Source organism: Scyliorhinus torazame, chromosome 4 (genome assembly GCF_047496885.1).
Source record: "Scyliorhinus torazame isolate Kashiwa2021f chromosome 4, sScyTor2.1, whole genome shotgun sequence".
Classification (NCBI taxonomy): domain Eukaryota; kingdom Metazoa; phylum Chordata; class Chondrichthyes; order Carcharhiniformes; family Scyliorhinidae; genus Scyliorhinus; species Scyliorhinus torazame.
Window position 1 is genome coordinate 226,750,292 of NC_092710.1, and position 25,313 is coordinate 226,775,604.

Below are 25,313 nucleotides of genomic sequence, written 5' to 3' on the forward strand. Positions count from 1 at the left end.
AAGAGCAGCAAATATATGGGAACACCACCATCTGCAATTTTCCTGCCTCAGCCACACATCATCCTGACTTGGAACTAGATCACCATTCCTTCACTGTTGCTGGGCCAAAAATCTACCTAAATCTTCCCAACAGCTGTATTTGCATCTCATGGACTGCAGCTGTTCAAGAAGCCAGTTGCCCATTAGCTTCTCAAAGGCAACTGGGGCTGGACAATAAATGCTGGCCTGGCTAGTGATGCTCAAAATTCATAAGAAGCAAAAAAAGGTGAAGTATCTTGTGGTGATTGTCCCTTTTTAAGAGTCACCTGGCCTGTGGGACCAATTGTGACTTGAGTGAGGAATCACCCCAGGCGGTGGAGTCTTGTTCGACAAGAGACATTTTGGGAGCTCTCTTAGACAAGGAGACATGTAGGGAGCAAACTGCAGCCATGAGGCAGCTGAACAATTCTTATTAATAAATCCTTTTTTGTGTTCACTAATGGAGTCCCTTTGCATCTTTACATATCTCATACATTGTTTCTTTCTGAGATTCTGGTAGATCCGTTGCTCCCTGAATACCCTGCGTCGATATGTTCGCTTCTTCCTCCGACTCCCTCTTCCCAAAATTTGTCCTGCTCTACATGCTCTCTGTTCATTCTCCAAATCAGACTGCATTCCAAGGGGAATGTCTGGGAGCATCTGGTTTGTATGGAAACCTTGGAATCAGCACAAACTCCTTCAGCAAGTGCCACACCACTTCCTGTAGGCTTTGCAACTTACTATAGAAAATGACAAAGGCGAGGAGAATTGAAACAACAGCCAAAATAAATTAAACCACAACCAACCTCTCAATAGTTGATGATTTCTTTCAATAGCACTAGTCGGGGAAGGGAAATAATTTTTCCTGCTGGTTGATAGGTGTTCAGCTCTGTGAGTCCAAGATTGGATTGGGTTTTGTTTATTGTCACGTGTACCGAGGTACAGTGAAAAGTATTTTTCTACGAGCAGCTCAACAGATCATTAAGTATATGAAAATAAAATAAAATAAATACATAAGAGGGCAACACAAGCTACACAATGTAACTATATAAACACCGGCATTGGGTGAAGCAGACAGGGTTGTAGTGTTAATGAGGTCAGTGCATAAGAGAGTCGTTTAGGAGTCTGGTAACAGCGGGGAACAGAGTCTGTACGTGCGTATTCTCAGACTGTTGTATCTCCTGCCCATTGGAAGAAGTTGGAAGAGTGAGTAAGCCGGTTGGGAGGGGTCTTTGATTATGCTGCCCGCTTTCCCCAGGCAGCGGAAGGTGTAGATGGAGTCAATGGGTGGGAGGCAGACTGGGCAGTGTTCACGACTCTGAAGTTTCTTGCGGTCTTGGGCCGAGCATTTGCTCGGTGTTAGCTGGGTGTTAGAAGGGTGTTAGCTGGAGCATTAAGCTCCAAAAAGCAATGCTAATATTGAATAAGCATTGCACTTTGATTAATGTCATGAGCTACCTGCTCTGCATATCTCTGGTGCCTATTCACTGAACACTAATACCCTCACCAGTATGGCATCAAGTTAGATTCACCCGAAAAGTGTGGATGTCATTTTGGAACTCCAAGTGAACTCGTAGCACCCACAAAATGGACACAAATGATTCCAACTTTTTGTCCGTTGTATCCTTGTTCTGCTTTCTGTGGAATATGATAAAAATAGAGACCACATTGGTATCTTTCTGAACAGCTTTTATTTATTGCTTTCAGTACAATGAGTAACATAAGAACATAGTATGCGATTCAGTGCAGATCACCGAATGAAAGAACAATATGAAAATGTCAGCAGCCGCCAGTTCTAAATTGTCCATCGATGACATCCCTTATGAAATTTCCAACCAGGATTCACAGGGAATCCTTCCATGTATGTCCATAGTAACACTGTTAGAGTTATTCTTCTTTTTCTTATTCCTTCCCTTTTGTTAAGGTCTGACCTCCTCTAACTGGATTACTTTTTAAAAATAAATTTAGAGTACTTTTTTTCAATTAAAGGGAAATTTAGCATAGCCAATCTACCTACTTTCCACATCTTTGGGTTGAGGGGGTGAGATCCACGCAGACACGGGGAGAATGCGCAAACTCCACATGGACAGTGACCCAGGGCCGGGATCGAACTTGGGTCCTTGGCGCCATGAGGCATTAGTGCTGTCGTGTTGGGTGCTCTGCTACACAGACGAACCAACACGGTTGCGGAAGGTACAACTCAGTTTTATTACTAGCAATATTAACATTTGTTAACTGGTTACTGTGGTTCGTTCATTACCCTCTAACCTCTGGACCCAGCCCTAACACTATCTTGGAGAGGCACTCAGCACATGGTGAATGTCTGAGTGGCTCGCTGTGAGCTCTGTGCCCTGAGCTGTCTCCTGCTGGAATCAATCGGAAGTGTCATGTTCCCTGTTTTATAGTGTGTCTGCTCTTGCTTGTGATTGGCTGTGATGGTGCATGTGTATTGATTGGTCCTTTGATCTGTCCATCAGTGTGTATGTGTGTTTGCACCATGATGTTTATCTGAATATCATGACATCCCCCCTTTTTTTACAAGAATATGTGCCTATGTGGTAATAAATATAGATGTGTACTGAGTGCAGCTGAATGTGTGTGTGTGAAATATCTACAACATGTACATGAGGCTAAACTATATACATAGGAAGGTGTCAGGTGCAACATAGCAATGAGGTTGTATCATCAACAAAACAAGTGTAAACATCAAGCATCAAAAACAAACTCCTACAACGACAAAAGAGAAACTTATTAACATAGTGGCATAAAACTTTTAGTGAGTCCAATGTTCAAACAGGCTCATAAGTCCAGCCTAGTAGGTGGGCGATGAATTTAGGTTGACCGCCTCAAGGGTGGGTCAGGAACCACCGGCTGAGGAATGGGCCTGGCCACAGGCAGCAGAGGAATGGGCATGGTGGCAGGAAGCTCCACAAATTCGACATCAGGAGCAACAGGAGGGCGTGGCACCGGCGTATGATCACGTAGCGAGCACGGAAGCAGGTGAAGAGCCTGGCGATTGCGCCAGCGAATGGAGCCATCAGGCATGCGAACCAGGAACGAGCGGGGAGCCACACGTCGGAGAACTTCGGCAGTTACCGACCAGCCACCTTCCGGTAGGTGGATGCGGACGTTGTCTCCAGGCACCAAGGCAGGAAGATCAGTTGCCCGAGTGTCGTGCGCCACCTTCTGCTGAGCACGCTGCTGTCGCATCCTTTGCAGTACTGGAATGTGGTCGAGTGTAGGGACAAGAATGGATGGCACAGTGGTCCTGAGGGCGGGACCCATCAACAGCTGGGCTAGTGAGAGGCCAGTGGCTAGTGGGGCCGCGAGATAGGCCAGCAGGGCTAAGCAGAAATCCGATCCGGCATCAGCAGCCTTGCAGAGGAACCGCTTGACGATATGAACGCCCTTTTCCACCTTGCCACTTGACTGGGGATGCAGAGGGCTGGACGTCACGTGTGTGAAGCCATACCGAGCAGCAAAAGAAGACCATTCTTGGCTTGCAAAACAGGGCCCATTGTCCGATATGACAGTAATCGGAATGCCATGTCGAGCGAAGGTGTCTTTGCATGCCCTTATGACAGCGGACGATGTTAAATCGTGCAGGCGTATGACCTCTGGATAATTTTAAAAGTAACCTATGATTATTACGTAGTCCCTGCCAAGCGCATGAAAGAGGTCCACACCTACCTTCGCCCAGGGGGACGTCACCAACTCATGGGACTGAAGCGCCTCGGGGGGTTGCGCCGGCTGAAACCTTTGGCAGGTGGGGCAGTTGAGCACCATGTTGGCAATGTCATCGCTGATGCCCGGCCAGTATACAGCTTCTCGGGCCCTCTGTCTGCACTTCTCAACCCCGAGGTGGCCTTCGTGCAGTTGGTCGAGGACCAGCTTGTGCATGCTGTGTGGAATCACAATCCGGTCCAGCTTTAGGAGGACACCGTCAATAACGGCCAAGTCGTCCCGGACATTGTAGAATTGTGGGCACTGTCCTTTGAGCCACCCTCCCGTCATGTGGCGCATCACACGTTGTAGAAGGGGGTCAGCCGCAGTCTCCCGGCGAATACGGGACAGACTTGAATCGTCAGCTGGCAGATTGGCCGATGCGAAGGCCACATGCGCTTCGACCTGACAGACGAACCCCTCCGAATCGGGCGGTGTGCTTACTGCTCTGGATAGGGCATCCGCAATGATGAGGTCCTTACCCGGGTGCAGACCAATTGGAAGTTGCACCTCCAGAGCTTGAGTAGGATGCGCTGGAGGCGAAGGGTCATTTTGTTCAGGTCTTTATGTATAATGTTGACCAGGGGACAATGGTCGGTTTCCACAGTAAACTGTGGGAGACCATACACGTAATCGTGGAACTTATCTATTCCGGTCAACAAACCCAGGCACTCCTTCTCGATCTGCGCGCAGCGCTGTTCTGTGGGGGTCATGGCCTGCGAGGCATTGGTGACCGGGGCCCATGATGCAGTGTTGTCCCGTTGCAGGAGTACCGCCCCAATGCCGGACTGGCTGGCATCAGTTGAGATCTTCGTAACCCGGTAGGTGTCGAAGGACGCCAATACCGGGGCTGTGGTGAGCTTAAGTTTGAGCTCCTCCCATTCCTTCTGGTGTGCGGGCAGCAACTGGAACTCAGTGGAATTCTTAACTAGGTGGCGAAGAGCCGTTGTGTGGGAGGCAAGGTTCGGAATGGACTTCCCCAGGAAGTTGACCATGCCTAGAAAGCGTAGCACTGCCTTCTTGTCTGCCGGCTGCGGCATGGCTGTAATGGCGCTGACTTTGTCTGCATCCGGACGCACTCCCGACCGGGATATATGGTCCCCCAGAAACTTCAGCTCAGTTTGGCCAAGGGAGCACTTTGCTCGGTTGAGGCGCAGGCCGTGTTCCCGTATCCGCGCGAAGACAAGCTGGAGACGCCTGATGTGCTCCTGTGGTGTGGTGGACCAGATGATGACGTCGTCAACATAGACACGCACCCCTTCGATGCCCTCCATCATCTGTTCCATGATTCTGTGGAAAACCTCGGATGCCGAGATGATGCCAAACGGCATTCTGTTATAGCAGAACCTGCCGAAAGGTCTGTAGAAGGTGCACAGCTTTCGGCTGGACTGATCCAGTTGGGTCTGCCAAAAACCCTTCGAGGCATCAAGCTTTGTGAAAATTTTAGCCCGGGCCATTTCGCTCATGATCTCCTCCCGTTTGGGTATGGGGTAGTGTTCCCTCAAGATGTTGTTGTTTAGGTCTTTTGGGTCGATGCAGATCCGGAGTTCAGCAGAGGAGCTGACCCATGGCGTGGGCTCCGTGACCCGGGATAGCACTCCTTGGTCCTGGAGATCCTGCAGCTGCTGCTTGAGGCGGTCTTTGAGTGGTGCTGGGACTCTACGAGGTGCGTGAATGACCGGGATGGCATCCAGTTTGAACCGTATTCTGTAGGTATAGGTCAGTGTGCCCATGCCTTCGAATGCCTCCTGGTTGTGGGCGAGGAGCGAGTGGAGCTATGCCCTAAATTCAGCATCCGGGAAGTCTGACGTGCCTTCTGGAGACAGAGCGTGTACCCGCTGAACGAGGTGGAGAACCTTGCACGCCTGTGCGCCTAGCAGGGAGTCCTTTGATGAACCAACAATCTCAAAGGACAGTGTGGCCTTATACGCATTGTGCGTCACCTGGAGCTGGCAGGATCCCATGGCCGGGATAACGTTTCCGTTATCGTCGACCATCTTACAACGGGATGGCCGAATTGGTGGTCTGACCTTCAAGGCGTAGAAGGTTGACCATGCTATCAGGTTGCCGGAGGCACCAGTGCCCAGACGGAATATGATTGGTGATCGGTTTACCGTTAGGGTGGCACACTATTCATCACCCGGATTGACACTGTTGACTGGCATCGGCTGGTGGTCCTGCTTGGAGACATCTGGTTCCTGTCGATGACCACAACGTGGAAGGCTTCCCGGTCGTCTGTATCGCTGGTCAGAGTATCGTCCGGGTATGATTCAGAGTATGGAGGCTGAATGGCCCGCACGTCCCTGCGAGGCTGGTGGAATTGGGGAGCATTGGCAGGTTGAGCTGCTCGGCAGCAGGCAACGTAGTGGCCCATCTTGCCACAGCGGAGGCATTGTCGGTTCTTTGCTGGACATTGCCGCTTTAAATGTGCGGATCCACAGTCGCCGCACGTAGTGACGTCATGGCGTTCGTTGCGCCATCGTGCATGCGCAGTCTGGTCCTGCGTAGAGCGCGCCTGCGCGTCACGTCCCTCTGTGTCGACATCTCTTTTGGCGCGTACGGCGTGGGAGACCGCGAAAAGCGCACAAAATGGCCGCCCCCGCCCGGGCCGCGGGCCGGGAGGAACTCGATGGACTGGACCCGCTCGGCCTCGTGGGACCCCTGCCTTGCCGATTCGGCTGCGTAGGACCCCTGCCGTGCCGATTCGGCCACTTGGAATTGGGAGTAGCGGCTAGTCGCGTTTTCATGGAGGACGCATGCTTCGATGGCGGTGGCTAAGGTGAGACTTTTTATCTTGAGGAGCTGCTGGCGTAGGGCGCCCGAGGTGACCCCGAAAACTATCTGGTCCCGAATCATGGAATCGGAGGTGGCCTCGTAACTGCAGGACTGCGCGAGGATACGGAGGTGTGTTAGGAAAGATTGAAAAGGCTCATCCTTACCCTGCAGGCGCTGCTGGAAGAGGTACCTCTCGAAACTCTCATTTACCTCGACACTGAAGTGTTGCTCGAGTTTGAGAAGGACCGTATTGTACTTCGTCTTGTCCTCCCCTTCCGCAAACACCAGGGAGTTGTAGATGTGGATGGCGTGTTGCCCTGCCGTGGAGAGGAGGAGGGCGATTTTCCTGGTAACGGAACCATTCTCCCTTTCAGTGGCTTCTAGGAAGAACGGGAAGCGCTGTTTGAACAACTTCCAGTTAACGCCGAGGTTTCCAGCAATTTGGAGCGGCTGCGGTGGGCTGATGGTGTCCATGACGCAGGATGGCGGATTCCTGAGGATGCGTAGGTAGGTCTCACAGGTACTGGGTTCCAATCCTGGTACTATGTCGTGTTGGGTGCTCTGCTACACAGACAAACCAACACGGTTGCGGAAGGTACAACTCAGTTTTATTACTAGCAATATTAACATTTGTAAACTGTGGTTCGTTCATTACCCTCTAACCTGTGGACCCAGCCCTAACATTATCTTGGAGAGCACTCAACACATGGTGAATGTCTGAGTGACTTGCTGTGAGCTCTGTGCCCTGAGCTGTCTCCTGCTGGAATCAATCGGAAGTGTCGTGTTCCCCCTTTTATAATGTGTCTGCTCTTGCTTGTGATTGGCTGTGATGTTGCGTGTGTATTGATTGGTCCTTTGATCTGTCTATCAGTGTGTATGTGTGTTTGCACCATGATGTTTATCTGAATATCATGACAAGTGCCTCTGACTGGATTGCAATACTTGAGAAGTTTCAATTGTTCTGAACACTTGCAGTGATATCCAAACACAGCATGCTGACTGTAATAGTTTATATTTACATGCAGCAATGTGCGTGATGTAGTAACTTATCTCCACCAGTTAGGTACAAACAATGAACGTTTATTTACACAACATGTAAACACCTTGATGCTGCCAGCCTACTTCCTGGGTCGAAGTGAGCAAAAGCTCGCACACGCTCTGCTCGGGCAATCCCGTTCCCAACAGAAGATCGCCCCTTAAAGGGTCCAATTACTACCTTCCTCCCTCTCTAGGTTCCTTACCATACAGAATAATAGTTAACTTATACAGCTCCCTGTAATTTACAATCAATAGCTTTAATCATCCATCAAAAACTCAGTCTCCGTGGTGGCTTTTGCTTCCTCGTAGAGTGGCGCAACTCCACTCACTGGGGTGCGTATGTCGTGGTACTTTCTGTAGAAACTGTCCACACTAGGTATCTCTTCCGATACCTCCCACCCGGCTTACTCACTCTTCCAACTTCCATCGTCAGGAGATATGTATTTACATTGTTTCCCTTGAGTTGCCCTATTTCTTGTCATGTACTAAATGGTCTGTTTGAGCTGCACACAGGAGAATACTTTTCACTGTTACCTCTGTATGTGTGACAATAAACAAATCCAATAAATCAATCTCCTCTGTTTCAGTCAGAACAATACTCTCGCCTGTCACAGGCTGATTGGAGATTTCACTTCTTGGGCAGCCAACAACACTTCCAGCTGGAAACACCAAATCAAACTGGAATGCAGGCTCTTGGGACGACGTCGATCTTTGAACCAGTTTTTGAACCTGTTCATTTGTGTTCTCAGATGGTCCACATGTTTCCTCTGTTGCTAACTTTTGGTTGGTTCAATTTGCTCTGTTTTATAATCTTTGCTCTAGAGTCGCCAGGTATCTTTATGATACCGCCATGAGGTTCACGTTCAAGTACTGATCAATAACTCAACACACCAGTTAGTAAGATTCAAATCAAAACACATTTATTATACACAGTAAATCACTACTCATGCATAAACTCTACTTTCTAGACTATTCTCTATCACTAAAAGGCCTATACTTAGCTTCGGAATTGGCCCATCAGGTCAGGGGAACAAATGGGCTTTCGTTCGATCTGAGTCTGCAGGATTCAAAAGCTGGTATGGACTTGTAGCTAGGAGCGCCTATCTCGCAGCATGCGTTGACTGGAGACTTACTTGGTTGGTGCGGCAGCTTGGGCAGTTCACTCTCAAGGGTTGATTCGTTGCTGAGTGACCCTGCCAAGAAGACCGATTTGAACTTGGGGGCTTTACTTTATAGTCCCCAGGGGCTTCCCGCCCTTCGGGGTGGACCCCGTACCTGGTTCCAAGTGATTGGACTGCGTTCCGATCACTTGGATCGATTTCTCCAATACTGGAGTTGTTCCCTGATCGCTGGGCGGTCCCTAAATGTCCGTTGACCTTCCTTTGTCTTGGCTCCTGCTGGCACCAAGGAGTCTGGCATGGCCTTATTCATCTGAAGTGTATCAATTGTGTCTGGGAATTGCTCATTAATATGCAGATGGCTGTGAGTTTCAGTGCTGTCTGGTTTTTTGCAGGTTCCAATACACAGGATTTCTGCACTTGCTCGTTTTTGCCTGTGTTGGCTGAACTTCCCTTTAGTCTTTGTGGTTCTCCATTTTAAGTCGGGAAATGGCCAACCCAGGTGGCTACACCTCAAAATCTTGTCTTGTACACTCACTTTGTAAGATAATGGTCTTGTCTTGGCTAAAAAAATTCCTGGAATCCAGCGTGGGCGGCTCCCGAAATTTCCCACATACATTGGGTCATCTATTTTAAATGATCTTGCATCTTTAGTCGAATCATGGTTTCTCTTTTGGTTGCACTGTCTTGCCTCTACCCTAACCGCTATATTTGGGAATAATGGCCTAGCCTGGTCCAAAAAATGATGACCCATCAATAGTTCTGCTGGAGATTTACCTGTGGGCGAAGGCGAGCTGGTCCTGTATGCTAAGAGGAAACAATCTATTTTTGTTTCCATTGGTGCAGCTGATTGTTTCTTTCAGCCAGCCCTGAAAGTCTGTACTGACCGCTCAGGCAGTCCATTGGATGAGGGATGATATGTGCAGTTATGACATGATTTTTCCAATTGGAAGACATGAACCTTTGAAATTTATCGCTTATAAAAGCCATTTCGTTATCTGAAAAGAATATTTAAGGTAATCCATGGAGCGCCAAACACCAGCGAAGATTCTCGACTGTGGCATGTGCAGTTGTGGAGCTCATCTCAAATACTTCCAGCCATTTGGAATGGGTGTCTACCAACAGTCAGAAACATCTTGCCCAAAAATGGTCCTACATAATCCATGCAGACTCGCACCAATGTTTGACCAGGCCATTTGCAAGGTTGCAAGTAACTTCTGTGGTTCTGGAATCAATTGCAATGCTTCACTAATCTCTCAGTATCAGCGCCAAAGCCTGGCCACCAAACATAGCTTCTGACAAGTATCTTCATTTTTGACATGCCGGATGGGCACGATGGAACCTTGCAAGTAACAATTCCCTCCCTGGCACAGACCATAAGACCATAAGATAGAGGAACAGAATTAGCCATTCAGCCCATCAAGTCTGCTCCACCATTCGATCATGGGCTGATATGTTTCTCATCCCCATTCTCCTGCTTTTGCCCCGTAACCCCTGATCCCCTTATTAATCAAGAACCTATCTATCTCTGTCTTAAAGATATTAAGTGACTTGGCCTCCAAAGTCTTATGCGACAATGAGTAACACAGAATCATCGCCCTCTGACTGAAGAAATTCATCTTCATTACAGTTTGTCCCTTCAATTCTAATTTCTCCTACCAGTGGAAACATCTTCTTCACTTCCACTCTATCTAGGTCTCTCAGTATTCTGCAAGTTTCAGTAAGATCCTCCCATCCTTCCAAATTTCATCAAGTACAGACTCAGAGACCTCAACCGCTCCTGATATGACAAGCCCTTCATTCCGGAGATCATTCTTGTGAGCCTCCTCTGGACTCTCTCAAAGGTCAGCACATCCTTCCTTAACTGCTCACAACATTCTAAATGGGATCTGACCAAAGCCTTATACAGACTCAGCAGTACATCCCTGCTTTTGTATTCCAACTCTCTTGAAATGAATGCTAACATTGCATTTGCCTTCCTAATTGCCAACTGAACTTGCATGTTAACCTTAAGAGAATCCTGAACTAGAACTCCTAAATCCCTTTGTGCTTCAGATTTCCGAAGACATTTTCCATTTAGAAAATAATCTATGCTTCTATTCTTCCTACTTCTCCCATTTAGAAAATAATCTATGCCTCTATTCTGCCTACCAAAATGCATAACCTCACTTTTTTCCACATTGTATTCCATCTGCCAATTCTTTGCCCACCCTCCTTGCCTGTCCAGGTCTTTCTGCAACCTCCCTGCTTCCTGAACATTACCTGTCCCTCTACAGATCTTTGTACCATCTGCAAACTTAGCAACAATACCCTCAGTTCTGTCTTCCAGATCATTAATGTATATCATGAATTGTCGTGGTCCCAACACTGGCCCCAGCGGAACACCACGAGTCACCGGCTGCCATCCTGAAAAAGACCCATTTATCCCACTCTCTGCCTTCTTCCAGTCAGCAAATCCTCCATCCATGCCAATACTTTGCCCCCAACACCATGGGCTCTTATCTTATTTAGCAGCCTCATGTACGACACTTTGTCAAAGGCCTTTCTTTGATCCCCATTATTACTTCTCGAGCCTAGGGCGGCATGTGGCGCAGTGGTTAGCACTGGGACTGCGGCGCTGAGGCCTGGGTTTGAATCCCGCTCCTGGGTCATTGTCTGTGTGGAGTTTGCACATTCTCCCCATGTCTGCGTGAGTTTCATCCCCACAACCCAAAGATGTGCAGGTTAGGTCGATTGGCCACGCTAAATTGGAAAAAAACAACAATAATTGGGTACTCTAAAACAAATTTTTTTTAAAGAATTACTTCTCCAGCCTCATTTTCCAGTGGCCCAATGTCCATTTTTTGCAATCTTTTGCAATCTTCTTTCATGTTACTAGCTAACTTACACTCCTATTCCATCTCCCCACCACCCCCCATAGCTTTTTTAGTTGTCTTCTCCTTGCTTTTAAAGGCTTCCCAATTCTCTGGCTTCCCACTAACCTTCGCCACTTTTCCGTATGCTTTTTCTTTTTCTTTTATGCTGTCCTTGATTTCCCTCAACAGCCATGGTTGCCTCGTCCTCCCCTTAACATGTTTTGTCCTCCTTGGGGTGAATTTATGTTGTGCCTCCCAAATAACCCCCAAAAACCTCTGCCATTGCTGTTCCACTGTCTTCCGTGTTAGGCTCCCCTTCCAATCAACTCCAGCCAACTCTTCCCTCATGTCACAGGAACGATAGGATGATGCCGTCCTCACAGCTTAGTTCCTCTTTCTTGAAATTATGTGTCTTCATATCTTCCGAAATCGTCTCATTCTGCCAACCTACTAATAGTTTGTGTCTGATCTTTGATAATAGCGGGCCTCTACTGGTCCACAATTTTATTCGCTATGCTGACACTGCCAGAGTGTCTCGGAAGTTCATTACCATCATGATGTCTTGCGGTACTGGTGGTGTTGGTGTACTCTCTGACAGTGGAAGATCACTGCATCAGCGTTGACTCTTTGTGTATTTGTAGGCTGATACAATCGATGCCCAGGGTTGAATCCAGGCTGATGCAATCAACAGAATGGCCTTGTCCTTGAAAAATCTCATGAGTGGTTTGTGGTCCATTACAACAGTAAAATGTCATCCATAGACATACTGGTGGCATTTTCTCACTCCATAGACAACAGACAGTCCTTTTTCTATCTATTAATAACCATTTTCAGCTTCTTAAAGGGTTCTTGACATCTATACAATAAGCCTCTTAGACCCATCATCCATCCTGTGAGATAAAACATCCCTACTATCATATGGGAGGCGTCACATGTTAGAACTAACTTCTTGGATGGGTCAAAATGTACAGTGGACAAGGTGACTGCAACAGTTGCTTGACATTATTAAATGCTTTTCTTTGTCGTGCTTTCCAGAACCATCTCTGGCATTTCTTTAGTAACATGTGTAAAGGAGTCAGTAGTGTTGACAAATGTGAAGGAAACACCCATAATAATTAACCATCCCAGGAATGATTTGAGGTTCGAGGTATTTCTTGGGACTGGTGCCTCTTTTATTGCCCTTTCTTTGTCCTCCAAAGGATGCAATCACAGATGTCCACATGGTAACCGAGGTAAGCTACTTTGCTGGCCTGGAAAGTGCATTTTTCCCTTTTTAGGTGAACCCCACCTCCTGAAATCTTCTCAGTACTTATTCTGGATTTGTGTTCTTCTTTGATTACACCAATAATCAATACATCATCCAAATGTACAACAATATGTGGCAAGCCCTGTAATACATTTTTCATGGTTTTTTGAAATATGGTGCAAGCTGATAAAACGGTGAAGGAATAATGTGTATACTGATATATCCCTTATGGGTATTAATAGTCAAGTAGCATGTGGAAGTATCATCTAGTTCCAACTATTGATATGCATGGATCATATCCAATTTCATATATGAGTGCCCTCCAGCCAGTCTTGGATATAAATCCTGTATCCTTGAGCGAGGGTACCTGCCCTACTTTGTTGCTTGTTTTTTTGTTAATTTATAGTCCCTGCAGATATGGACTGTTTTATGTAGTTTTATCACAGGCACTATAGGGGCTGCCCATTCTACAAACTGGACTGGCTATCATTTGTTGGTTGGTTCGTGGGTTATGTAGTCGACTGTCATGGTGCCTGTATTTCTTTTTGTCTAAATGTGATTGGATAGAACTCTTTTACTTTGATGTGATTAGGAAACTTTACATAATTAATCAGTAAAAGGAAAAACTGTCTGAATCAATGACGAAACAAGAAAAAACACTGAACTGATGAATAGGAAAAAAATTTGCAGATGGGCTCAATGGCCTAAACTTCAGAAAACATAAGAAATGTTCTGACAAAGACATTGGATTCTCCGTTTCAGAAACTAAATGCTGATGCTGGGACTGAATCGTTGGTGTTCTACAACTAACAAAGTCGGTCCCGAGGAATTCAGAATCCGTTAATCGGCTCGCACCGGTGCCATGTGGAACCAGAGCAATTCCAATGAAATACAGTGTCCGATTTTCCGGGTCTGGGATTTGCACTCGAGAGGCTGACAAGCTGCATCCGCATATAAGCACTCAACTCTCCACACACACTCATTCCAGCTAACAAGATAGCTGCCTGAAGACACCCTGATCGATGCCGTGATGGAGAGGAGGGGCCCCCCATACAGGGGCAGGAGGTGGTGCCGACCATGCGTGCCAACCACGCCAACACCGCAGGGGTGGCATCTGGGGTGGAAGCCTTGGGAGTGAAGTTATTGGCCAGGATGTCCAAGGCCTGGGGCACAGTGTGCAGGCAGTGGATGAAGCCCAGGAAAGAACTGCCCTGTCACAGGCAGCAATGTATTAGCGCCACCTGGACATTGCAGCGCGCTACAGAGCTTGGTCCAGCCACAACGGGTTATGACTGCGGGTGTCTAGGGCATTGGCCTGGCATTAGCTGACCTAAGCTGGTCACAGAGAGACCTGGCACAGTCACTGAGTGACATGACACAGCCCCAGAGGGAGTTGGTCCATGGTCGCGTGCAGTGACTCTGGTCGTGACGAGAACAGGCCAGCGGACTGGCGGCACCATGTGGCGGGGGAGCCCCCGGAGGTCTCTCTGGCTGCAGCACTGTTCCAAGGTGTAGCCCAGGGGCCATCTGCCACCATGAGGGAGGAGGAAGTGATGGGGCCTGTGCCGGTTACCCCCGCAGACAACAGTTCTCGTATCCCTGGTGCATCTGTTGGGCAATGGGCAGAACAGGATGACATCACACTACCTGGGACACCCGAGAGACAGCCAGGCCCATTCAGGCCTGGTCACTCCAGAGGACAGCTGTCAAAGGGGACGCAGGAATCACAGCAGGCTGCCTCCACCCCTGATGTACCTACCGCCTGGCGATCCATCTGGACGTAGTATTAGGGTCCGCAAGGCCAAAACATTAGACACCTGTTAAGTTGGCACTGGTGCAGCACACAGGATAGCATTAGGGGCTGGGTCACAAAACCTGTAGATACATGTCTAGCTGTTCGCAATAAACAACTGTTCACAAACATTTCAATCTGCCTCTGTGCTCTGTCAGAAGGGTGTGAAGGATGGGCTGGGCTGGCTAAAGAAGGAGTTCTGGGGGTGAGGGGGGATGTGCAGCCATTGGAGGTGGGCATGGGCCAGGGCCCCCACGCCAGCCATCGCGCACCCCCCAGGTATCGGCCCTACCCCCTTCCCTCTCCACCCTAAACCCCCCTCCCCTTACCCGCACCCTGTCCCCACCTCCGTCATTCCAAGTCTTTGGTGGGACTGTGTGATGGAATGGCCAACTCTCATTTAGGGAACACCCAGGTGGATGGTGGAAAGTACTACCATGGGAAGGAGTCAGACATTGTCAAATGGTGCGGAGCACCACAGTCATCGCAGAGCGGGTTATCATCATCTTCCATCCCATGGACCAGACTCGCTGTTACTGCCAAATCAGGGCAGGTGAGAATCACGGAGGGATTTCAGCTATTGTGGCTAGGGGGGAGAGGGGTGGGATGGGATGTTCATGCCGCCATCGGCCAGGCCCCCTAGTCAGAGAACCTGGAGGTGATGGGAGCATCCCATGCACTCCGGCCCTGGTGCATGCGTTGTGCGGCCTCCTGTGCCTGACCGGGACCCATTCCCTGCCCATGCTGGCCCTCCCCAGTATCCTCCCCATCAGAGGAGGCCTTCCATTTATCCCCCTCCTCCAGTATGCCATCCCTCTGCTGCACAATATTGTGGAGGACGCAGCCAGCCACCACCATGTGCGAGACTCTCCTGGCGCTATATTGGAGGGTCCCGCTGGAGCAGTCCAGGCATCGAACCGTATCTCCAGGACGCCGATGCACCACTCGATCATGTCCCTGGTCGCGGCATTGCCGTTATTTTAGCAGGTCTTCAAGTTCATTTGTGGCCTCCGGATAGGGGTCATCAGCCACGACTGTGGCAGACAACCCCTGCCGCAAAAGAGCCAACCCCTCACCTGGATGTGCGCCTTGAAAGTATCAAGAACCGTTGAGTGTGCAGGATAAAGGTGTCATCCAAGCTGCCTGGGTAAAGGGCATGATATGCATCTCATGGTCACACACCATCTGCACGTTCATTCATGGAGTGGAACCCCTTTTGGTTTGTGAAGACCACCCCTCATGTGCCGTTGCTCATAGAGGAACATGCGTCCCATCGATCACCCCCTGAACCTGGTCAATCCCGGCGATGGCAGCGAACCCCACTGCCTGGGCATCCTGGTGGGCTCGATCCACATTGAAGCTGATACATTGTGCCTCGCGGGCATTTAGGGCCACCTTAACGGCAAGGATGCACCTGTGAACTGTGGTTTACGAGATCCCAGACAGGGCCCCATTCGCCGCCTAGAAGTACCCCATGGTGAAAACGTTCAGGGTGACCGTCACCTTGACAACCACTGGGATCGGGTGTCCTACCCCATACCCCCATGGTTCTTGGTGCATCATAATCCATCAGATATGCCATACGATCCACCTGCTCGGCCGGAGTCTTCACGATACAGCTGATCTGGCAGGTCTTCGAATGACGGGAGCAGCTAGTACACACGAGGCCTAAGGTGGTGCCTCCGACACACCTTCACCTCGGCCTTTTGGCCGGCTGCCTCTCCATCCTCACCAAATGCCTCCTGTTTCTCTGGGGCAGACTGTGGGCCGCTGCAGGATCTTCCTCGAATAGCTCCTGCTCATACAGCCTCAGTGCATCCTCCAAGGCAGAATCGGCTAGGATGATGACAACCATCCCTGGTTGGATTCCACAATTCATTGTTCATAGGGGGTGATAGTCAGACATGTTAGCACAGTGCATACCCCCATGCCCAACAAGATACAACGAGCTACATGGTGGCTCCAACCTACACTGCAACAGCTGCCCTGCATGTCCACCTCCCTCCCTCCTGTCTAATCCCCATTCTCACCCCCTGGCCATCCCCTGGCACTCTGCCCTCCACACCCAACCCCTGTCCCCGCAGTCCCCACTGCCCTGGCACCTGTGTTGCTAACTTTTGCCTTAGTTTAATTGCTCTGTTTTATCACCTTTGCTCTTGAGTCGGCAGGTATCTTTCTGATACCGCCACGTGGTTCAAGTCCGAGTAATGATCAATAATCCAATACACCGCTTAGTAAGATTTAAATCAAAGCACATTCATTATATACAGTTATCAATACTCATGCATAAATTCTACGTCTAGGCTACTTCCTACAACTAACAGGCCAATACTTAACTTGGAAATGACCTACCAGGTCAGGGAAACGAATGGCCTTTCATTCAGGTTCTGAGCCTGCGGGATTCGAAGCTGGTACAGATTGATAGCTAGGAGCGCCTATCTCGTTGTGAGCGTTGAAGTAAGACTTACTGGATGTTTCGCGATGGCTGGACCGGTCACTGTCAAGGGTTGATCTGCGTTGCTGAGTGACCCGGTCAGAAGAAGAAGCAGAAGGGTGCAGGAGGATGCAGAAGGGGTAGCAGAAAGGTCGAATTGAACTTGGACTCTATTCTTATAGTCCCCAGGGGCTTCCCGCCTTTCGGGGCGGACCCTGTACCTGGTTCCAAGTGATTGGACTTTGTCCCAATCACTTGGTTCGATATTCTCCAATGCTGGAGCGATTCCTTGATCGATAGGCGGTCTTGAGGTGATCGTTCACCTCCCTTTGTGTAGGCTTCTGCTGGCACCGACGAGTCTGGGTTGGTTTTGTGTGTCTAAAATGTTGCACATTGTTCCCGGGGATTGCTCATTAGTATGCAGATGGTTGGTGTTTTGTTGTGCTGATGGTTACTGGTATCGATCTTGTCTGGCCTTCCCTGAGGTGAATACACAGTTTACCTGTAGCTGCTTGTTTTAGTCCTGTTGGCTGATTTTCCCATCAGCCTTTGCCGTTCACCATTTTAAATCGGGGTTAGCCATTCTAAATCGGGAGTTAGCCATTTTAACTGGCTACACCTGTTCCTGGTGGAAGGGTGGCTGGCCTATTCATGCCAGCGGTACATTCTGGGGGGCCCCATCTGGTGTCCTCCTGTAGGGGCTACTGTGGGCATTGCCATTGGTTGGGCCACATGATGCCCCACCAGTGGATGGCTCCTGGTTATGGGTTGGGGGGGGGGAGGTTTGGGTGGGTGGAGATGGGGTGGAGAAAGGGGTTGTGGGTGGGGGTGGGGGGGGGGGGGGCGGTAGGTGCACCCATACAACCAATTTCTCTCCAAGCAGCCCCGGAGAATACCGGGATGGGCCCGTTAATGATGTACCAAAGGCATTTACTGTATGTGTGGAGTATCATAGAATTTACAGTGCAGAAGGAGGCCATTCGGCCCATCGAGTCTGCACCGGCTCTTGGAAAGAGCACCCTACCCAAGGTCAACACCTCCACCCTATCCCCATAACCCAGTAACCCCACCCAACACTAAGGGCAATTTTGGACACTAAGGGCAATTTATCATGGCCAATCCACCTAACCTGCACATCTTTGGACTGTGGGAGGAAACCGGAGCACTCGGAGGAAACTCACGCACACACGGGGAGGATGTGCAGACTCCGCACAGACAGTGATCCAAGCCGGAATCGAACCTGGGACCCTGGAGCTGTGAAGCAATTGTGCTATCCACAATGCTACCGTGCTGTAGAATGCATTCATGCCGCTGTCAAGACACCGGAGCATGGCATTCCGTCCGGCGCCCGGCGCCAACCTCAATTTTCGGCTGATACACGATTCTCCACCCGATGTTGCTTCCTGATTTTGGCATCGGCCAATGGAGAATCCTACCCATGCACTTTGTTAAAATCCACCAATTATCAGCTGAATCCAAGTGGAATAGTTGTTGGCAAACTGTTTGTATCTCTGTGAAGACTGAGTTAGTAGACCAGAAAATGGTTATTGTGGACCGAGCAACTCACTCTAATGAATTTGCCTTGCCTCCCGCTGTGAATATGAAAGCTGCTGCTGCCAATAATTGTGTGCAATTTAAAGTATTTTTGATATTTGGATGGTCCTTTCCTGTTCATTACCTTCAAAAGTGCTTCCTTGATTGGTACAGTTATTATTTCATTTGAATTTGAAATCAAAAAGTTTTGAATTTTGCTTCTAAATGTGTCTTCGTAATACATTAATTGTGAATACATTGGCAATTGTAGCAGATTTGACATGAACTGAAGAGAAACAGTTCTAACATTAGGAGAAATTTCTTCACCCGGAGAGTGATGAGCCTGTGGAATTCATTACCACAGAGAGCAGTTGAGGCCAGAACATTGTGGGCTGTATTCTCCATCTGGATATGTTCTCCTGTCGGAGATTAATTCTCTCTTGATTTGCGTTTGTGCTGGAAGCGGGCGATCAGATGCGATTCACTCTCCCTTGCCAAGCAAATTTATGTGCGGTGGGTATTGTGAGGCATACCGTCGTGAATGCCCCAATTTTACTGCCATTTTGAGCCCCCTATTTTGAAGCCAGAGAGCAGTCCAGACAGAGATGGCGAAAAAAATCATTCATCTTTAAAACTCATCTCTGCCCTACATCTATTGGCTCAGGCAGAGAATACAGCAACTGTAAATTCCTAGAAGGCGAAAACCGCATTTCTAGGGTATAAGCCCCCTCATTTGTTTGATCTGCATGGTTTCATTCACATCAATGGGAAATTGCTCGTAGTAGGCGGTGATTGACAACTTGCACACAGCCGCTATCTAGATTGTTTAATTTTGTTTCCCTTCATGTTTGAAACAATCTCAAGTACACTGGTGTGTAACTAACCGCAATGTTTATAAACATCTAGCTATAATTAACAGGTTTTGGACCACATCAAAGGCAGTTACGTGCTCTCACTTCATCCTTTTTCTCTGCAGAAAGCACTTAACTAGCTTTTAAAGTGGTCCAAGAGCTCTCTTGTGTGTGGGTTTCTGGTGGGGGTTCTGGCTGGGATGGTCTGGTGGGTGTGGGGTGGTCAGGATTTGCATTATGGGGGGGGGGTGGGGCCTTCCTATGGACTTTTGGGGCACCCACCTTGGAGAAATGCCGCCTTGGTCCATCGCAAGGTCCACCATGCCAGGGCCACATTGGGAAATAACTGCACCAATCCACGCCCATGTGAATCCCGGCCCAGAGTGCCGAAGAATCATGGAGGCTTGGAGAATCAGATGCCCAGCCCGTTGATAGGATACAAATGGGTCCATTTGACCTATTTTCATCCTCCCGCTGATGCAGTGGGTGATCAGAGCATCGGGCTCCGATCCCGTTTATTCCCCTGATACTGAATTCTCTGCTTCTTTGGGAACAAAAAATCAAATCAAAATGTTATACGAATAATTTGCTCACCCCTCCTGCCATAGATTAAGCAGAGGGCAGCACGGTAGCACAGTGGTTAGCACTGTTGCTTCACAGCTCCAGTTCCCCAGGTTCGATTCCTGGCTTGGGTCACTGTCTGTGCGGAGTCTGCACGTTCTCCCCGTGTCTGCGTGGGTTTCCTCCGGGTGCTCCGGTTTCCTCCCACAGTCCAAAGATGTGCAGGTTAGGTGGATTGGCCATGATAAATTGCCCTTAGTGTCCAAAAAGGTTAGGTGAGGCTACTGGGTTACGGGGATAGGGTGGAGGTGTGGGGATAAGGTAGGGTGCTCTTTCCAAGGGCCGATGCAGACTCGATGGGCCGAATGGCCTCCTTCTGCATTGTAAATTCTATGATTCTATGAACACTGCTACCAGTGATGGACGGCGGAGAATCCAGTCCTGCATGTTTTCAAGAATGAGTTAGATATAGTTTTGGGGGATAAAGGAACCAAAGGATATGGGGGGGGGGGTGAAGCAGGAATGGTTTACTCAGTTGGATGTTCAGCCATGATCATAATGAATTGTAGAGCAGGCTCGAAGGGCCAAATGTCCTACTCCTGCTCCTATTTTCGATGTATCTATGTAAAATGACATTCCGCTGAACATAATCGGAGCATGGCAGCTTTAGTGCCCCATACAAAAACAGAGAACAAAGAACAATACAGCACAGGAATAGGCCCTTCGACCCTCCAAGCCTGTACCAGTCATAATACAACTCTTGGCCAAAGCCTTCAGCACTTCCTAGTGCCATACCCCTCTATACCCATCCTACAAAAGTATTTGTCGAGATGCCTTTTGAGCGCCGTTAATGTATCTGCTTCCACAATCTCCCTTGGCAACACGTTCCAGGCACTCACCAACCCCTGTGTAAAAAACCTGCCTCGCAAATAGGTGGACTCGCACAACGCAGCCTATGGGCATCTGGAACTATGGCGACTTTACTATGACATGAGAAGACCCATGTCAGTAGCTTTGGATAATGAGATGCACCAAGAAAACCTGAAAGAATAAGCTGCTTTTGGTTTATCCACAAATAGATATATATGTGAAAGTGTTACATTTCATGCTCCTCAAGCTGACTTCTGACATCATTTAAGTATTCTCCCTAATAATCTTTTTTTAGTCTTTGGCAATTCTGATTTTCTGCATTTCATTCATAATCAAGGCCAGCCTTTCCTTTAAACACAGATGACAATTCACGGTGCGAAATGCCAGAAATGTTTTTATAAGTGCTGACTGCTGTTGTAATGTGTCTCTAAGGGATGCTTTGAAGGCATGCCATCACTAGAAGGGAAAGGTCTATTATAATCCAGCCTCCGTTTTACTTTGGCCCCTGAGGATGCGGTACACAGCTCTGCTGGTGAAGTCTTCAGACTTTCTATCCATGTGTACATATTCTCATGTGCCTAAATGAACCCACAAAGTATTTACACAATCCTGAGTGATTGGTGCCCTTTAATCATTACAAAAGCACAACATGCGTTAGAGTGGTAAAACAGGTGGCACAAAGGTTAAGCAGAGCTACAAGCTGGTGAACAGCCTCAGATCATGCCAGATGACATAACATGGGGGTCAGTTGAGCTCAGGTAACTGGACATCTGGTTCATGTTGAAGAGCGAGGCCAGCAGCGCAGGGTCAGTCCCTGTACTGGTTGAGGTCATTCATGAAGACCCCGCCTTCTCAACCTTGCCCCCGCCTGAGGTGTGGTGATCCACAGGTTAAATTACCACCAGCCAGCTCTCCCCTCAAAGAGGAAAGCAGCCTTGGGCATCTGGAACTATGGCGACTTTACCATGACATGAGAAGACCCTTGATGTTTTGATCAGACCACAACAAGTTTGTAGCATCGGAGAATGGCGACTGTACAGAAAAGCTTTGAAGGCAAAGGTAAGTAATATTTAAGAGCTGGTAAGCAGACGGATCCCTCGGGTGAGATTGCTGTGCAAAGTTCAGTGAGAAGACCAGGTTAGCTCCATTGGGAAAGGTGAATGATCAGGGTTGGGTGGGATCAATAGCGAGCGAGGGAGAGTCAAGAAAAATAAAAACCGTCATAAATAATTGGACCAGAGAAGGTGTTGCTGAATAATAAGTCAAATAAAACAAGGAGGAAGGCCAAAGGAATATTGCCAAAATGTCCACAAAAGTCCCCAGCTTGAATTGGGATGCAGCTGACCTGCTATCCGGATTTAAAATGTTTAAACAGCATATAGAACTATGGTTTCTTGATTTATGTGTGTCTGAACCAGACAAGCAAGCAATAAAAATTTGCGTAGCAATTGAGAATGAAGTTCTAAGCAGGCTAAACACATCAGGATTAACAGTAAAAGAGTTAGAGGATCCTCAAAAGGGGTGGACTACAGGTGGACTACATTGGAAAACCAGTTCAGAATAAGGTTAAACACCTGTATTCATTGACCCAAGTTCTTTTATTTTGACAGAAGCCTACAGAATCTATAGACCACTTTGTCAGCAAATGCAGAGAAAAGGATACGCACTGTCGTACTGAGATTTTTCAAATAGCTAGCAGACAGAATTATCTAGTTGATGATTGCATCCACTGCAATAGAAATGCTCCAGAAAGATGTACTAGAAAAGCCCAAAATGTATAGCATTGAAAACTACTGGAGGATGGGCGTAAGTACAAAGCAATCCTCGCAGGTTGACAGGTCCTAAATGCAATCCCAATTGCTGACGCACTCAATAGAAAACTTAGAAGGATATGTGGAAGATGTATACACTAATGAAATGCTCAGCTTTCATTCAATTCTGCAAGGCAGAAAGAGCCATTGGCAATGACAGTGCAGTAGAACAAAAGGCTAATGCAAATACTAAGTGTTGTGCACTGATCCAAACTGCACATACACAACACGTACCTTCAGGCAAGAAGAATGACCATGCCATACCTCTCAGAATTATATACATGTGGTGCTGGACAAACCAAAGCATGCAAACACATGTTGAACACATTTTACACCATGTGGAAATTATAGATGCTATCACACCATCTGGGGTGTTTTCCAAAATCCAAATTATCCACTCTATCCCCTTAACCTGCACATCTTTGGACACTGTGAGAATTTAGCATGGCCAATCCACTTAACCTGCACATCTTTAGACTGTGTGAGGAAACCGGAGCACCTGGAGGAAACTCACGCAGACACTGGGAGAATGTGCAAATTCTCACAGCCACCCAAGGCTGGAATCGATCCCGGGTCCCTGGCCCTGTGAGGCAGCAGTGCGAACCACTGTGCCAACGTGCCACTCAGATGGTTACATTGTGGGGTCAAAGGCCCAGTGATTGTAGGTCTACCAGCAATTTTATGACCTCACAGTAATGACCATCCATGGAATTAGTCAGTTTCTGACAAGGCAGATCTACCTCATAAGCGACTCCTGCAGCTCAGTTCAGGGCCCAACATTGAAATATCCAGAATTTTAGTGACAAAAGGGAGCTGCAACATTACACTTGCAGGAGAATACAAATCCATCAGTTGATCCACTACGTACGTGCAGCATTCACTCAGACAAATTAAAGGTCAAACTAGACAAAATTGAGAAAGGCAGAATCATTAGAAGTGTACAAGAGCAAACGCTGCTCAATTATATGGCTCATAAAGAAGGTCAGCTTGTTGAGATTATCCCTCGATCCATGGTGTTTCAAGGCAACTTTGAAACATTGTGCCTTCAAATTGCCCATCGTGTTAAATCCAAGATTTGCAGGTGCAAAATTCATCTTGAAGCTTGAGGCCGAGTATGGCCACTGGTTGGTTGAGAGAAGTCCAAAGATTTTGTTACATTTAGTACCCAATTCAAACAAAACTATTTTCAACAACTTCCTCTTGGGTTGTCTTAGTCAGGATCTCTTTTAACCTCACATGGATCGCGTAACATGCACTGTGCCAGGTCTGTATTGCTGGTTAAGTTGTTATTGTAGGAAGAACAAAGCAAGAACGTGACCACAACCTGCACTTACTAAAGCAGCACAAAATGAAGGATTGGTGTTGAACAGTCTGAAATCATAGAATCCCTACAGTGCATAAGGAGGCCATTTGGTCCATCGAGTCTACACCGATCCTCCAAAAGAGTACCCTACCTCGGCCCAACTCCTCACCCTATCCCCATAAGCATACCTAACCTTTGGATACTAAGTTGTAATTTAGCATGGTCAATCCACCTAACCTGCACATCTTTGTCTGTTGGTTGAAACCGGAACACCCAGATGAAACCCACAAACAGGGAAAAATGTGCAAACTCCACACAGTTACCCAAAGTCGGAATCAAACGCGGGTTCCTGGTGCTGTGAGGCAGCAGTGTTAACCACTGTGCCACCTACCGCCCTATCAATGTGCAGGAACTCAATTTCATTGGTTCTATTTGATATACTGCTAGCACACGTCCCTATTCAATAAGATAAATCTGAATCTGGTACATTTTTCACAATGCAAATGCCAGCAGCTCCAAGAAGAAGCGGTGCAAGATTCCACACTACAGAAACTATGGAAAACAATCAAAAAGTATGGCCTGATTCGATGTTAATAATCTACATGTTATAATGATATGTATATAGGTACGCCAATGAAGTGTTAATTATTACATCTCAGTGTAATTCAAACACTAGATGGCACCACCAGTTCCCAGTATAAATATCAAAGCTCAGGGAATCTTGGGTAGTGTTAGCAAAGGAGAAGTATTGATCACAGCACGAGGAGTGGTTTAGATTAGAGAGAAGTAGCACAAGGACATCATTTGTTAATACTAGATTATAGATTACTGTTTAACAGACTCAAGCTTACTTTATTTGTAGTTAGAGCTCTGTAGTGTGTGCAAAATGTATTTAAATTAATTGTTATTTAATAAATTAGTTTTGTTTCAATCGAAAGATTGGTAGTTTCTTTATCATCAACTCATCAGACCATTCTGGATCACAAGGCAAAAAATAATGACATATTACCACAAAGTGATACAATTTTCCCCTTCCTGGATGAGCCAGGCATATCCTGGGAGTTATTTTAAAGATAGGCAGGTCATCACATCTGAATCTTTGCAAACTGATATTCTTCAACAATTTCATCACTCACACATGGGCACAGATCAGGTGAAAAGGTTCACGAGAGACAAAGCCTATTGGCCGGATATGAACAATGACATTGAAGTAATTGTTATGAAGTGTAAGACATGCCAAGAACATATGTCAAGTCAGCACAAAGAACTATTGATTCTACATGAATTTCCGACCAATCATTGGTCCAAAATCACATCCCGCTCTTTCATGCCCTTGGCACTGATTTCATCTCATTGTCGGCTACTTTATCAAATATCCCATTATT